Source organism: Hyaena hyaena, unplaced genomic scaffold (assembly GCF_003009895.1).
Source record: "Hyaena hyaena isolate Hyena2069 unplaced genomic scaffold, ASM300989v1 scaffold_267, whole genome shotgun sequence".
NCBI lineage: Eukaryota > Metazoa > Chordata > Mammalia > Carnivora > Hyaenidae > Hyaena > Hyaena hyaena.
Window position 1 is genome coordinate 676,056 of NW_024080903.1, and position 13,479 is coordinate 689,534.

Genomic DNA, 13,479 nt, shown 5'->3' on the forward strand with positions numbered 1-13,479 from the left:
ATGAGATACTACCTCATGCCAGTTGAGTGACTAAAACGAACAAATCAGAGGACTCCAGATGCTGGCGAGGATGTGGAGAAACGGGCACCCTCCTACACTGTTGGTGGGAATGTGAACTGGTGCAGCCCCTCTGGAAAACCGTGTGGAGGTTCCTCAAAAAATTAACACTAGAACTCCCCTAGGACCCAGAAATAGCACTGCTAGGAATTTACCCAAGGGACACAGGAGTGCTGAGGCACAGGGACACATGGACCCCAGTGTTCATAGCAGCACTCTCAACAATAGCCAAAACATGGAAAGAGCCTAAGTGTCCATCAACGGACGAATGGATCAAGAAGATGTGGTTTATCTATACGATGGAATACTCCATGGCAATGAGAAAGAATGAAATCTGGCNTCTGTCTTTGTCTGTCTCAAATATAAAAAAACATTTAAAAAGAAAAAGAAAAAAACACAGAACAACTTCTGGATGAAAGAGCCGATGCTGCAGATGTTAATCTATTCTCCCGCCACCACCAACACAGGGAGAGCTTGTGTAAGGTGTATTTGTGTGATGATCAACGGACGAATGCACCAAGAAGATGTGGGTTATCTATACGATGGAATACTCCATGGCAATGAGAAAGAGTGACATATGACCACATGTAGCAACATGGATGGACCTTGAGGGTGTTATGCTGAGCGAAATAAGTCAGGCAGAGAAGGACAAATATCATATGTTTGCACGTATAGGAGGATTAGGGGGAACTTAACGGAGGACCGTGGGGGAGGGGGAGGGGGAAAATAGTTACAAACAGAGAGGGAGGGAGGCAAACCGTAAAAGACTCTTAAACACAGAGAACAGACAGGGTGGATGGGGAGTTGGAGTGGGGAGAGGAAAAGCGGGTGATGGGCATGGAGGAGGGCGCCTGTTGGGATGGGCACTGGGTGTCGTATGGAAGCCAATTTGACAATAAACTATATTAAAAAATAAAAATAAATAAAAGCACATGAAACATAAGCCTGATTTCTCTTTGTATTAGATGTATTATCTAAGTGATTCTGTTTGAAAGTTTCCAAACAAGTCACCTCCATGCCTGGGTTTCTGCCAGCTCACAGCCGGGGGCTTACAGGGCTCGCCCTGAGCAGCCTGGGTCCCGGCAGACAAGGACTCGGGTGTGAGGATAGGGAACTAGGTAAATTGACCGAATCGTGTGGGATACGGCCATGCTTATTTTTGTTTGTCTCTTGCTTCACTTCTCAGACTTGACCGTAAGCTGCCGCAGGGAAAGGATACATGCTGTTCTCAGGACTTTGTGGAGTAGCAGGTGCATGGGTTATTGGAAAGGAAGGGCTTCAGAGATCAGCAAACACACATGCTGGAAGTGTGTGTGTGTGTTCAGTCTGCTGCAGAGACAGAGGTGCCCGTGGATGAGATACTCATATACGTACCTGAGACCTTCCTTTCTGCAAGGGGAATAGGGAATTAACGGGAGCCACACGGCTGGGAAGCAGACGCACTTACCAGGTTACACCCTTCATGACGGTCTGGTTTTGTCCACATGTATGATGACACTTGGGGAGAAACCCTCAATCCCACCTGCTTTGATCAGAATAGCCTACTTAGGCCTGCTTTATAGAAACAGAGATTTCACCTTTATCGTTTGCTTTCAGTTGAGAAATTCACAGCATGTGTACAGTGTTATTTGGCTCAGATTGAGTAGATGTCATATATGTGCACGTGATATTCTGCCGGGTGCACACAGACCATGGACATCACGGCCCTCGGAGCTGGTACTTTGCCCAGTGAGGATCCTTCCCCTGGATTCTGGCGGGTGGCATGCAAGCCAGGCTGGGGGTTCCGTTGCATCCGTGCCTCCCCTCCCTCCCCTCCAAGTGCATCTGAGCGAGGCTGAGTGTTTAGCTGTTCGCTTCTGCAGCGCTCTCGCGTGGCTGCGGACGGCAGCCCTCACGGGACACGCGTGCTCCCCAACTTCAGACAGGGGAGGAGACGGCCCGCACAGAGCCTACTGCAGTGTGCAGTGTGTGACGCCAATCGGCTATGTTTAGATAGTGAGATGAGGGCACTGTGGCTGCCCCTGACATATGTATTTCCCCTGCTGCCCGGTGCTCTGTGAGGTGACTCCGTGGTGTTTGGACCTGGGATCTTATCTGGGACGCACTGGGTGCTCACAGAACATTTGCTGAATGAATGAACGAGTGCATGAATTCATACATACTGGGTCAATGGTGGAGACCTTTTCTCTGTGATTTCGGTATAGTGGAGAACCGGGTTGTATTTCTTTGCTCATCTGACTGGTCTTCCAACCAACATGGAACTTTTTTTTTTTTTAATATATTTTTTAATGTTTTTTATTTATTTCTAGGAGAGAGAGAGAGAGACAGCGTGAGCAGGGGAGAGTCAGAGAGGGAGTCACAGACTGAAACAGGCTCCAGGCTCTGAGCTGGCAGTCAGCACAGAGCCCGACATGGGGCTCGAACCCATGAACCGCGAGATCATAACCTAAACGAAAGTAGGACGCTTAACCAACTAAGCCACCCAGGTGCCCCCCAACATGGAACTTTTTGAGGGAAGCACTATGCTCTGTCTCCATATCATGAATGTTTCATAGAGAGTCTGATCCGTTGCAGAAGACGGAGAAACATTACCTGACGGGATGGATGCGTGCATGTACATAAAGATTGTCTATGCTGAAGCGTGTGGCAGGAGTTCACCCCTTTCATGGCTGAGTACTACTCCAGTGTAGACGTGCCCCTGGCTCATGCATCCATCCCCAGTTAGTGCACATTGAGGTCGTCTCCACCTCTCAGCTGTTGTGAACAATGCTTTGGTAGATGTAGGCGCACAGGTGTCCATAGGTCCCCACTTTTGATGCTTTTGGGGGTACGCTCAGGAGTGGACCCGCGGGGTCATCTGGTCCCTCTGTGGTTACGGTCTGGATGAGCTGCATGTGCTTCCTGTAGGAGAGCTGCACCACTTTCTGTGCCGCCAGCAATGCAGACGTTCCGATTTCTCCACACCCTCTCCAGCCCTTTTGAATAATAGCCATCTTCATGGCTGTGAAGTGCTATCTCATGGCTTTGATTTGTATTTCTCTAAGGACTGGTAACATTGAGTGCATTTTCCTGTGTTGATATAGCCCTCTTTTTGCAAAGAACTATTCATGGGTTTTTTGGTTTTGTTTTGTTTTTGCCCATTTGCCATTTGGATCGCTTATTGTTGACTTGGGGGAGTACTTTCTATATTCTGGATGTTAACCTTTTTTTAGGCATCTGATTTTCAAATATCCCTCCCCCTTCTGCGGGTTACCTCTTCCCTGTCTCAACAGTGCCCTTTGGTGAACAAGATTTTGAAATTATCATGTAGTTCAATTTGTCTATTTTTTTTTTTTTGGCAGATGTTTTTTCTGTCACATCCAAGAAATCATCACCAAATCCAAGGTCATGAAGCTTTTTTCCTTGTTTTCTTCTGAGGGTTTTACAGTCGGAGCTCTCACAGTTAGTTCTTTGAGCCATATTCTTCTTGATAGTGAGGGTGTGTTTATCTCAGAGCTTCTCATCACAATCCCGTCCCTCATATAACCTGCCCATGTGCTGCCTAACCAGCTAAAGATCTCAGACTTTCAGCTGTTCTGGTGTTAATAAAGCTTGAAAGACTAGCCCAGAACAAACTCAACCTTCCTCTGTTTCCCTACAGAGCAAGGAAACAAATGTCACTTTACACCTTTTTTTTTTCTGGGCTAATGTTGAAATGCAAAACTACTTACTCTTCTGAACCTCTTCAAAAAGCTGATGAAGTCAGCAGACGGTGGAAAACAGTAAAACTCCCGGGCAAGGTGTGTGTGTGCCGGCTGACTGCTGCGTCCCCATTTTGATGCTCATTGAAACACACCGGGCATTTTAAAGGTCTTCTCGGCATATCAGGCAGCGAAGCCGTGGGGACAGAGTGGGTTGTTTACTAGTGACTGGGGACTTTGCCAGACGTTTTCCCTGCTGGTGCTATTTGTCTTAAATATCCTTGTTCTAATCGCATGCACAGAAGGCTTGAGCTGACTATTCTTCACGAAAAAAAAATAAGAAAAAAACCCTACACTGCAATAATGCTTAATTTGTGGAAAATCGCATTATGAATCAAGCATTTAGCAGTAGGTGGGCTGTTTGGTTTTGAGTTGTGAACTTTCCTTCATAATCCGACATAATGCTGAAATATCAGCGAGCGCTTACCAATTTGGAAAACAGGGAAGCCTCCCTGATAGGAGATCTCCTATCAGGAGAGATTCTGCCTGGGCTATTAGATGTAGTGCTCTCAAACGTGGAGCAAAATCGAGCTCCTAAAGGATCTGACCAGACTTCGAAATTTAATAGGACCCTTCCCTTTTGTGTTTCAAAGAGTTTCAGAGTCTCAGTTCGAGAATGGGAAAAATGTCCCCATCTCTGTGCTTATCAGTACAGAGCCACAATCCTTTATTACTATAATTATTATTAGTTGTAATAGCAGTGCTGCTATACTCTGATTGAATGTCTAATATTTTAAATATATTGTAGTCTCTGCTTTACATAAAACCAAAGAGCAAAGTACTCCATCAGCTAAGCTTCGTTTAGACGAAAAGCAGAAAGTCTAAAAATCAGCTTCACAATGAGCATCAAAGACCCCAGGTCTCCTGTGAGAAGGAATAACGCGTGAGGAGTAAGGCCATTATGCAGATAACAGGGCTTCTGTCTGTCTTTGTCACAAGGTATGACGATAATTAATGAAAAATGAATTGAGTGGAGAAAGGAGGCCCCACGTTTTGGAATAATGGTGTCACATTTGCTGCTTCCTTTTGTCCAGAACTGACCAACGTGCTTCCCCTCGGTCCTCAGAGGAGGGTCCTCCTCCCCTCAGATCCCCTTCAGCTGGGAGCCTCGTATGAATGCAGACTCTCAGGCTGGAGCCCAGACCTGCAAGATCATGATTTTCATTGTAACACTCCCCCCGGGGGGGTGGGGGGGTGCCCAGGACCCTTCTCTGTGCCCAGAGACGTTACTCGTGAAGCCCGAGCAATTTGTCTGCAAAACTGATGCATAACTGGCACATGTCCGTCATTTTTATAATAGCAAACGCTGGTGTGTGCGCGTGTCTTTCCTCGCTCGAAAATATCGACAGTCTTGTGAAACGCTGCTAACAGTAGAGGCTGGGCCGGGGTGGGGGACGTAGCGGGAGGGTGAATGTGTCGCGTGAAGCGGAGAACGCGACCTTACTTTCATTTTTAGCATCCTGACCCGCAAGCAGGATGCTCCTGCAACCCACAGCGCCAGGAGTGTGAATGTAGAAGCAGGGCATCAAAAAGCAGACCTTGTGATGCCCCCCCCACCCCCGCCTGCTGCTGGGTTTCGAGCAGTTGTTTCCTGCGACTTTCCCTGATTAACATGCATCAGACAAGTTAAGGGACCTGAGTGAAAACCCAGCTTTCCAGAACTGTCAACGTGCTGCCCTTCGATAAATGGTCCAGAGTTGCCGCACGACGTGGGGATGGGGATGTGTTCAGGCACTAAAACCGCGGTTCGCATGACATCATTCCATATCAGATTACACTGTAATGTCAGGAATGTAATCATTAGCATTTAAACATGCATAAAATTTAATTAACCTACTTACCAGTTTGCTTAGAACTTTTGAAGGGCTACCTAGAGTCCTCTCTGAGCCTTTTATTGCAGAGTTTTGGAAAGCTCACAAAAGAGAGAAGTTCACTGGGATTTTTCTCCCTAAAGCTGATGGGCCGTGACAGATGAGCAGATGACCCGAGTTAATTATTATTGAATTCGTTATTACTGCTTTGTTGTCACCCAGCTCAGCCGGGGTAAAATGATGACAGTAGGCACCTCATTAAAACAGCTGTTTCAATTATGTAGCGGCAAATATTTAAAAAGCGAGCCTTCCAAGTTTAAAGCCGTTAACAAAGTTTGTTTGTGCTGCTCGTGCCAAGCTGATCTGACCGAAAAGAGAGGGGGTGGGAGGAGGGGAGCCAGAGCATCATGGTGGCTCCAGAGCAGAGGCGCCCCCCGGAAGCCAGCCGCGCCCTCCTTGCTCCGTGGACTTTGTGGTGGGGGGATGGGGGCGGGGAGCAGAAGCTGCCTGTTCCCAGCACTTTGCTCCCCAAGTCCAGGCTACATCCACCTAGGCTCAGACCAGAAAGGCAAAGAGCTGCTTGCGTTGATTCCTCTCAGCCACCCAAAGGCGTCTTGGCCAGTGTGTTCTCTATTATTTCGAACTGGTCTAGGTGAGCCCCTTGCTTATGTATTCATAGAAATAAGCAGTCCCCCATAGCCCCTCCAGGAAGAATTGCCCTTCACTCTAGACTATTTGGGATGGCTTCGTGTAGAGGTCAGCTGTCTTTCTTTTAACATATATCCACCATTAGACCATCCACTTGTAGATTAAGTCATGATAATTTATTAGCTAATCTGATTTCTTTTCTCATGTCAATATGTGGCTGCCTTAGAATCAATTACATCCAGCAAAACTGTCCAAGTGGGGGTGTCCTGCCCCCTAACTAGAATTCACCTCTCTGCTTTATTGCAAGTTACACATTCTTTCCATTCGGGGTGCAGGGTTTACAGAGAGAAGGCAGCTCTGGTGTGCACCCTCCGTCTGTTCCAAAGATCCCTGACTCTGCACGTGTCTGTCCCTCGATGGTCACAGAACCTGGAGCTTGCTGGGCTAAATGGCGCCTTACAGTGCGACCTAGTGTGGTCGTGGGTCACCGTCCCCAGGCTGCCTGGTGCATTCCAAACGGGGACAATCTGGGGGCACACAGATCATCGGCAGGCAAGCTTCACCCCATACCAGTTCCTGTGAGAGGTACCTCAGCGTTCACGAGCCAGGGGGAGCAGGGGCGTGGACAGTTCCATGTAAATCCATCACCAGGGCAAGGCTTCCTCTGCAGAGGACAGCTCATTCTAGAAGGGATCTGGGTCACTGGCAGTGGGTGGCTAAGGAGTGAAGAGACCATTAAGGAACAGAATCCTTAGGGGAGATTATAATGCAATTTGCATTTGGAATTTGCCTGAGAATAAACTGTCCAATCCATGTCCATCCATGAAAATTAGATACAACATTCACTAAAGATTTGCTTTCGACATGTCCCACTTCCTATGTTTATGCACTGCTCAGTAATAACACGGCTGTCGTGGGGAATATGAGCGGCTGGCTTCAAATATGACAAATAGATCCACTAATCTTTTCCTACAACATGTCGGCCAACCAATGTGACCAATTTAAAGATAAAATCTGACCCCACCCCTGCATCGTGAAGACGCCTTAGCTGGAGGGATGGAGTTCTTTCTGTGTTTATGAAAGCAGGCAAGGTATTTCTAAACCATTCTACTCAAAAGTGAAAAACAAAGGTCATATGTGTAGTTCCTGACATTAAAATTCCAACAGAGAATTTTAAATTCAGATAATGAACATTCTGGAACGAACAGCTTTGTTCTCTTTCACACAGACAAAAAATATGTTTACTCTGTAATATTTGAATTAATTTTTAGAGAAAGTCCATTCCTACCTCTCTGCCCCTTCACCAGTGTGGCCACAGATTTTATCGATCTTACTTATGGTCATCGCCAAACCCGCACAGGTGTCAGAAACCTGAATTATCCTGAGAAACTGCAGGCTGTCGGTCCACATGTGAGCTGGTGGAAGAAACTTTGAGGCTTCATAGTTGGGGCCCGACCAGTGCAGGAAGAAAAAGAGATTTTTTTCTGAAATGTCTTTACTCATCATGATCTTCACAACCACAGGCCTCGGGAGAACCATGGGCACGAGCCACATGGCCACCCCACCTGCCTCTACCTGCTCCCCCGAGCTGGTGCCTAGCGATCTGCTTTGTGCATTTGCAAATTTGCAGCATGAAGAAGAGTCAGAGCATAGAATAGAAGCCAAGTTCATGATGCCTTTTTGTGCTTATTTTAATTTTTTTTAATTTAAATTTTATTTTTATTTATTTTTATTTTTGAGAGACAGAGTACAAGCAGGGAAAGAGCAGGGAGAGAGGGAGACACAGAATCCGAAGCAGGCCATGGGCTCTGAGCCGTCAGCACAGAGCCCGATGCGGGGCTCAAAATCACAAACCATGAGGTCATGACTGGAGCCAAAGTCAGATGCTTAACTGACTGAGCCACCCAGGTGTCCCAAGTGCATGTTTTTTGGAATCTAACCTTTCCTGAATATATCTTAATTTTAAATAATGTTCCCCTTATTTTTAACCACAAAATGACCCCCCATAAAACAGGAGAGGACTACAGGATTTTCATGTGACTACTTGTTCTCAAAGGGATTTATATTATATGTTCGAAATTTAGATGCATGTTCTTGGAACAAATGTCATAAATCTAACTTTTCAGACGTTTGTACTTCAGACTATTAATTCCAGTAATTTTGAATTATCAGAAATCTTCCAATAGTCCTATTATTGCCGTTAGCCACCACAGAACGTGTTTGCACTCACTCCCGTCCAGGGGCACACAGGGCACATTGCTGGCTTTACGCGATCCTTAGACACAGAGCCTAGGATCCTATTGATATTCTTTTGTCTTTATTTTGCTGCAAAAGAGGGAGCAAGCCAGGAAAGGAGTCGACACTTCCTGGAAGGGAAGAGCTGTGGCTTCCATTTTCCTTCGAGGACCTCGCTCACGGTATCTGTAGTGACGCCCCAATCTTTTTCTCCAGATCCTGCGTCAGCCTGGGTGGAGTTGACGTGCGACAAATACGGCTACATAAGGAGTCACTGTAGACAGACGAGGCCCAGGTTAGCAAGTGTTTGGGCAAGTTCATCAGAGGCAAAGGGCAGGAGGAAAGACGGAGAAGGAAAAATCAGAGGACTCGTGGTAGAACAGGACAATGACTGTGACACCTCAAAAAATGTGATTTGTTTTAACTTGTTTTTTGGGACTGAGGAACTGTCAGCATGAGATTTAATTCTGGAAAGATGTGACACTTCCAGGAGGGCTCTGGTTCTGCCAGTTTGCAGGACGCTCTGCCCCCACGGCTTGGGGGGCTACAGGCCATGCCCACCCCATTAACGCCAAGAACAAATAAAGCACCAAGGACCGTCAAGGAGTGTGAGACCATGTGAACAATCTCCCCACACTTCATAAACACGTGAGGGAAGATCAACAGGTGTGCACAGCTTGGCTATGGCTGCCATGATTGTCCTTGGCTTCCCTCTCCACCTCTGCCCCAAAGAACAGCACACTTTCCTCCTCATGTGGCTCTCCTTACATTCTCCTCTTCATCATCTCACTATTGGAACAAAGATCACAAAGTGGCACAGTGAAGACCACGCAGCTCCCAGGATGTTCAAGACTAAGTAATCAGCAAAGAGGACACTGTGCATTGAGGCGTCAGACAGGAATTTGGATAGTAACAATGTCTTTTCAGGCCTTATGTTATTCGAGAAAGTGTAATAGGCTGTACTTTACATCGAAATTTGACAAAGGCCTGACATGAGAGGAGTCACCCAGTGATACACGGACAATACACGGTATGCAGGCCTTGCACTGGTAAGAGCCTGGAAATTTAGAAAGTTCATGGGGCTGGTCCACAATCACAGAGCTAATCCACTGCAAGAACTTGACTTCTGCCTTCCAATCAGTATCTCCATCATTCTGACTTGAAACATTTCTGTATTTGACCATGATTAGTAATAAAAAGGCCTTACAAATTTAGACTAAATTCATTTTTTAAAGATCCAGTTCCGAAGCATAAAGACTTACCAGGAACAGTATGCTGCCACCTTCTACTAAGTGGACAAGCCAACACACGCTGAAGTACATGACGGGCCCTCGCCACACTGGAGAACACCGTCCCCACCCCCTGCCTAGGAGATGGCGCTCGTGTTTTCCATCTCCGTGGCAGGTGAAGCAGGAAGCTTCAGTTCCGTGAAACCAGGCTCTTGATCATGCAAAAAACCTAATAGTTCACTTTAATGGAAATGGCAAACTTGGTAAACTAAGATCAGATAACCATTTAAGAGTTCATCCCCTCCACATGGCCTAAGACTTCCCGTGATCAGTGAACCAGAAAGTAAAAATCAAATTTGGAACACAAATATAATTTAATGATTTAATCTGTCACCCCCGTGTTTCCAGTGGGGGAGTGGGGAGGTCATTGGGGACAAGGACCCACAGCCCAGAGCCATTCTGATTTTGTCAAAACCGACGCAAGATAGTTGAGAGCATTTTTAAAGTCGATGGAAGAGTCTCCCTAGTTCTGGACATTTGTCCACACATTTTCATATACATACATCAAGCTGAAAATGGGTTATCATCTCAGAAACGCCCGCTCTGAGGTCCGGCGGGGGGAATGCCACAAATCCCATTGGCAGTGAGAGGCAGAGTCAGAACGAACATCCCAGATACTGCACGCTTTTATCGTTTTCTGAAAAACACGCACCCCTTCGGCACAGGCCAGGGCAGTGCGTGTGAGCTGTGTGTTCGCCCATGCGGAGTTACTTACAATCCGCCACCTCGGCACGTTGTATGACAGAGGACACTCTTAAAACATAGGACAGTCCAGGCGTTGGCACCATCGTGGTTTTGGAAGATGATCATTGCTTCCCCCTTGTCCTCGTATCCTATACACACCAGGGCAGAGATTCCACTGCTGTGATTTTCAGGGTGTGTGATGAAGCACGGTCAAGAGAAACCCCAGGTCTAAGAGATCACGTTCAAAATGCTATGGGCTGAACAACAGCTCGTTGTCCGCACACCCACTGCATGGAATGAAATGATTGTTAACAGAAGTATTAAGCCACAATTCTTAGATTATGTTAATGGGAAAACCTTGGGATAGTAAAATCAGTGTTTTAATTTCACAGAAAATAGCTTCAGCTGCAGATAGGACATTATCTTAGTTATGCTTACAGTATTCTGTGACAAATCAAATTGCCTTTCTAATAGGTGGATCCGAGTCTTTCGTGAACAGATCTGACAGATGAGGAATTGGTCATCCTTTACCGAGTACGCCTGTCCCTGTGGGACTCTGACGCAAGGACACTCTGGGGAAGGAAGTCCCTCTCCCGACTTCAGCCGGTGCTTTGTTTGTGTGTTGAATGGACAGAACACCCGAGACTACGATCTGAATCTGCGCATGCATTTTTATTTATGTGGCCTCCCCGAGTGGCCAGGCCGTACGAGCGCAGGGTCTCTGAAGCATGTTTCGTGCATGCTTCCTAACTGCAGTGGCTTCTTGAGGGAAGTTCTATTCTGGCCATGTTCACTCCATCCGTTTAAGAGTGTTTGAAGCTGAAACACCCACATGCCCCAGAGCCGCACGGTGCCAGGTGAGTCCCGGGCCACAGCGCCCTTCTCCAGAGTCCACATCACCGCGGCCATGTTCTCACCTCGGACCTGCCTCCCTCCAGGGACCGGCGCGGCGGGAGCACGTCTTAGCCGGCACAACGGCGTTGGCAGACCCCAACACTGACACATTTTGTCTGTTCCGTTAACTTTGACACCCATCTCTGCTAATGGAGACATGGGGGAACCACTTTCTCAGATCCAGCCTTCTCCTGGTAAGGAGTGGCTCACCATGGCCCCAGCTACCCTGAAAATCTAGATGGGGTTTTTAAAAATGTTCCCATTTGTAAACTCTAGTTAGATATGGTAGTTAGTGGGGGAAAGCACAATATTCTCATGTGGTCATATTAAATCAAATTCATAATCCTTTCATTAGGGTTTTATTCAAAGAAGGGATAATTAGTCCAGGCACTTTGGCTCCACTATTCAATTGGTTTCTGTTGTTTTGTTTTGTTTTCCATAATCAAACATTACTTGGTAAGAAGGCACTCATTAAAGAGTGTTTTTTGTTTGTTTTTATGCCAGTAGAAGTAGAGGAAAAAATAAGCAGCATCAAGGGAAATAATGTATTGAATCAAACTATTGGTGGCAAAGCGATTAACAGCTCAGAACATGGAGACCATTCCTTCCCAGACGGAGCTCTCGGGACGGAGGTGTGATACCCAGGGTGCGGCCGATCGTCATGGCGGGAACACATTGTCTCCCCCCCTCCTCCCCGGGCAGGAGCCCCAGTGCCCTGTGTGTCTGGGCTCCCCCACCTTCTGCCCACCCCTCTCCTGCCTCACCAGGTCTTTAATTATTATGTTAATACTGCTCCATTTTCCAAAGCGTACCACAGCTCACTTTTCAAATACTGTAGAAAGCACTCCCACGGGAGGAAAAGAAAAGGAACTGTTCATCTGACCTTGGAAGGCTAGAGGTCAGAGTGAGGTTTTGTAAACCAGACATGAACCTGATTTCCTGGGGACGGGGAGAACCGTCCCCCAGATGCGGCGTGTCCGCAGCGACTTGCCTGCCTTCTCTCCCTCACCTGGCGGCATAAACACAAAGGAGAAATGGAGAAAAGAGCCAGCGGTGGGAAGGCATCATATGCACACGGAGAGAATCCAAATCCTCCTAAAGTTCCGTGTCCTCCTCGGCACAAAGAGTAGCTGCAATTTTTGTGACATTTTAAACTGTAAAACATTCGTGCAAAGTATTTACTGCAGTCGGCGGGTGACAGAGGTGACCTAGCACGGCGCTCACCCCGGGCCCCGCGTGGGCCAGAAGCAAACACTAGCGTCGCCGCTGCTGCACTTCCCTGTGGTTGGGGCCACGGCACTGGTACCTGGACAAAGCCGTGGGCCATGCCACGGCCACGGCCTCCGTGCTTTCTCCACGGGCCCCCCGGGGCTGGGCAGGGTCCCTCTCTGTCCCCTCCAGAGCCTCAGCCGACAGCCCCGTCACGTGGGTCCTCTGGGCTCAATAGCAGCCGCGTGGCCCCAAATTCCGTATGAAGGAGACCCGAGGCTCCACGTTTCTAAGCGTGTGCTATTCGGACGTGGTCTTTGTCCTGCCCCGTTGCCATGACTTGTCCTTTAGACTCTGCGTCCATGCCGCCTTCCCTCACCGCCGATGCCACTCCCTGGACACAACACCAACCTCGCACATAACTTATCTGCAGAACGCAGCCCCAGGCCTAGGCGTCCGAGTGGGGATTTTAGCTGAGCACCTACTCACTAGCTCGGCTCTAAGACGGTGGTGAGGGAGGCGCTCTGGGCCCCGGGACGGAGGCAGCGAGCACGCAGTAAGGACCACACTTGCCGAGGACCAGGACGCCGCCTGGGTAGGTGTTTTCGGGAGGTTAAATCAGCAGGGCGCTGGCTCCCCTCACAGCCCTTCTCGGGACCCCAAGCGGCCCAGGACCCAGAGAGGAGAAGTCAGGTGCCTCGGGAGCACCTGCTTCCACGAACGAGAGCCCCGAGCATTTCCATTTCCCAACGCGGGCAGCGCGCACCGAACCACACGCGGCCGCACTGCCCTCAGCAGACAGCGTGTGCGTCACTGCCCTGCCCCGCGCGCGGCTATGAGAGAGGCTGCTTTTTAAACAGTCCGCAGACCGAGGGGCACATGCTCAAGCCTGCGGCAATGATGACACGTGGT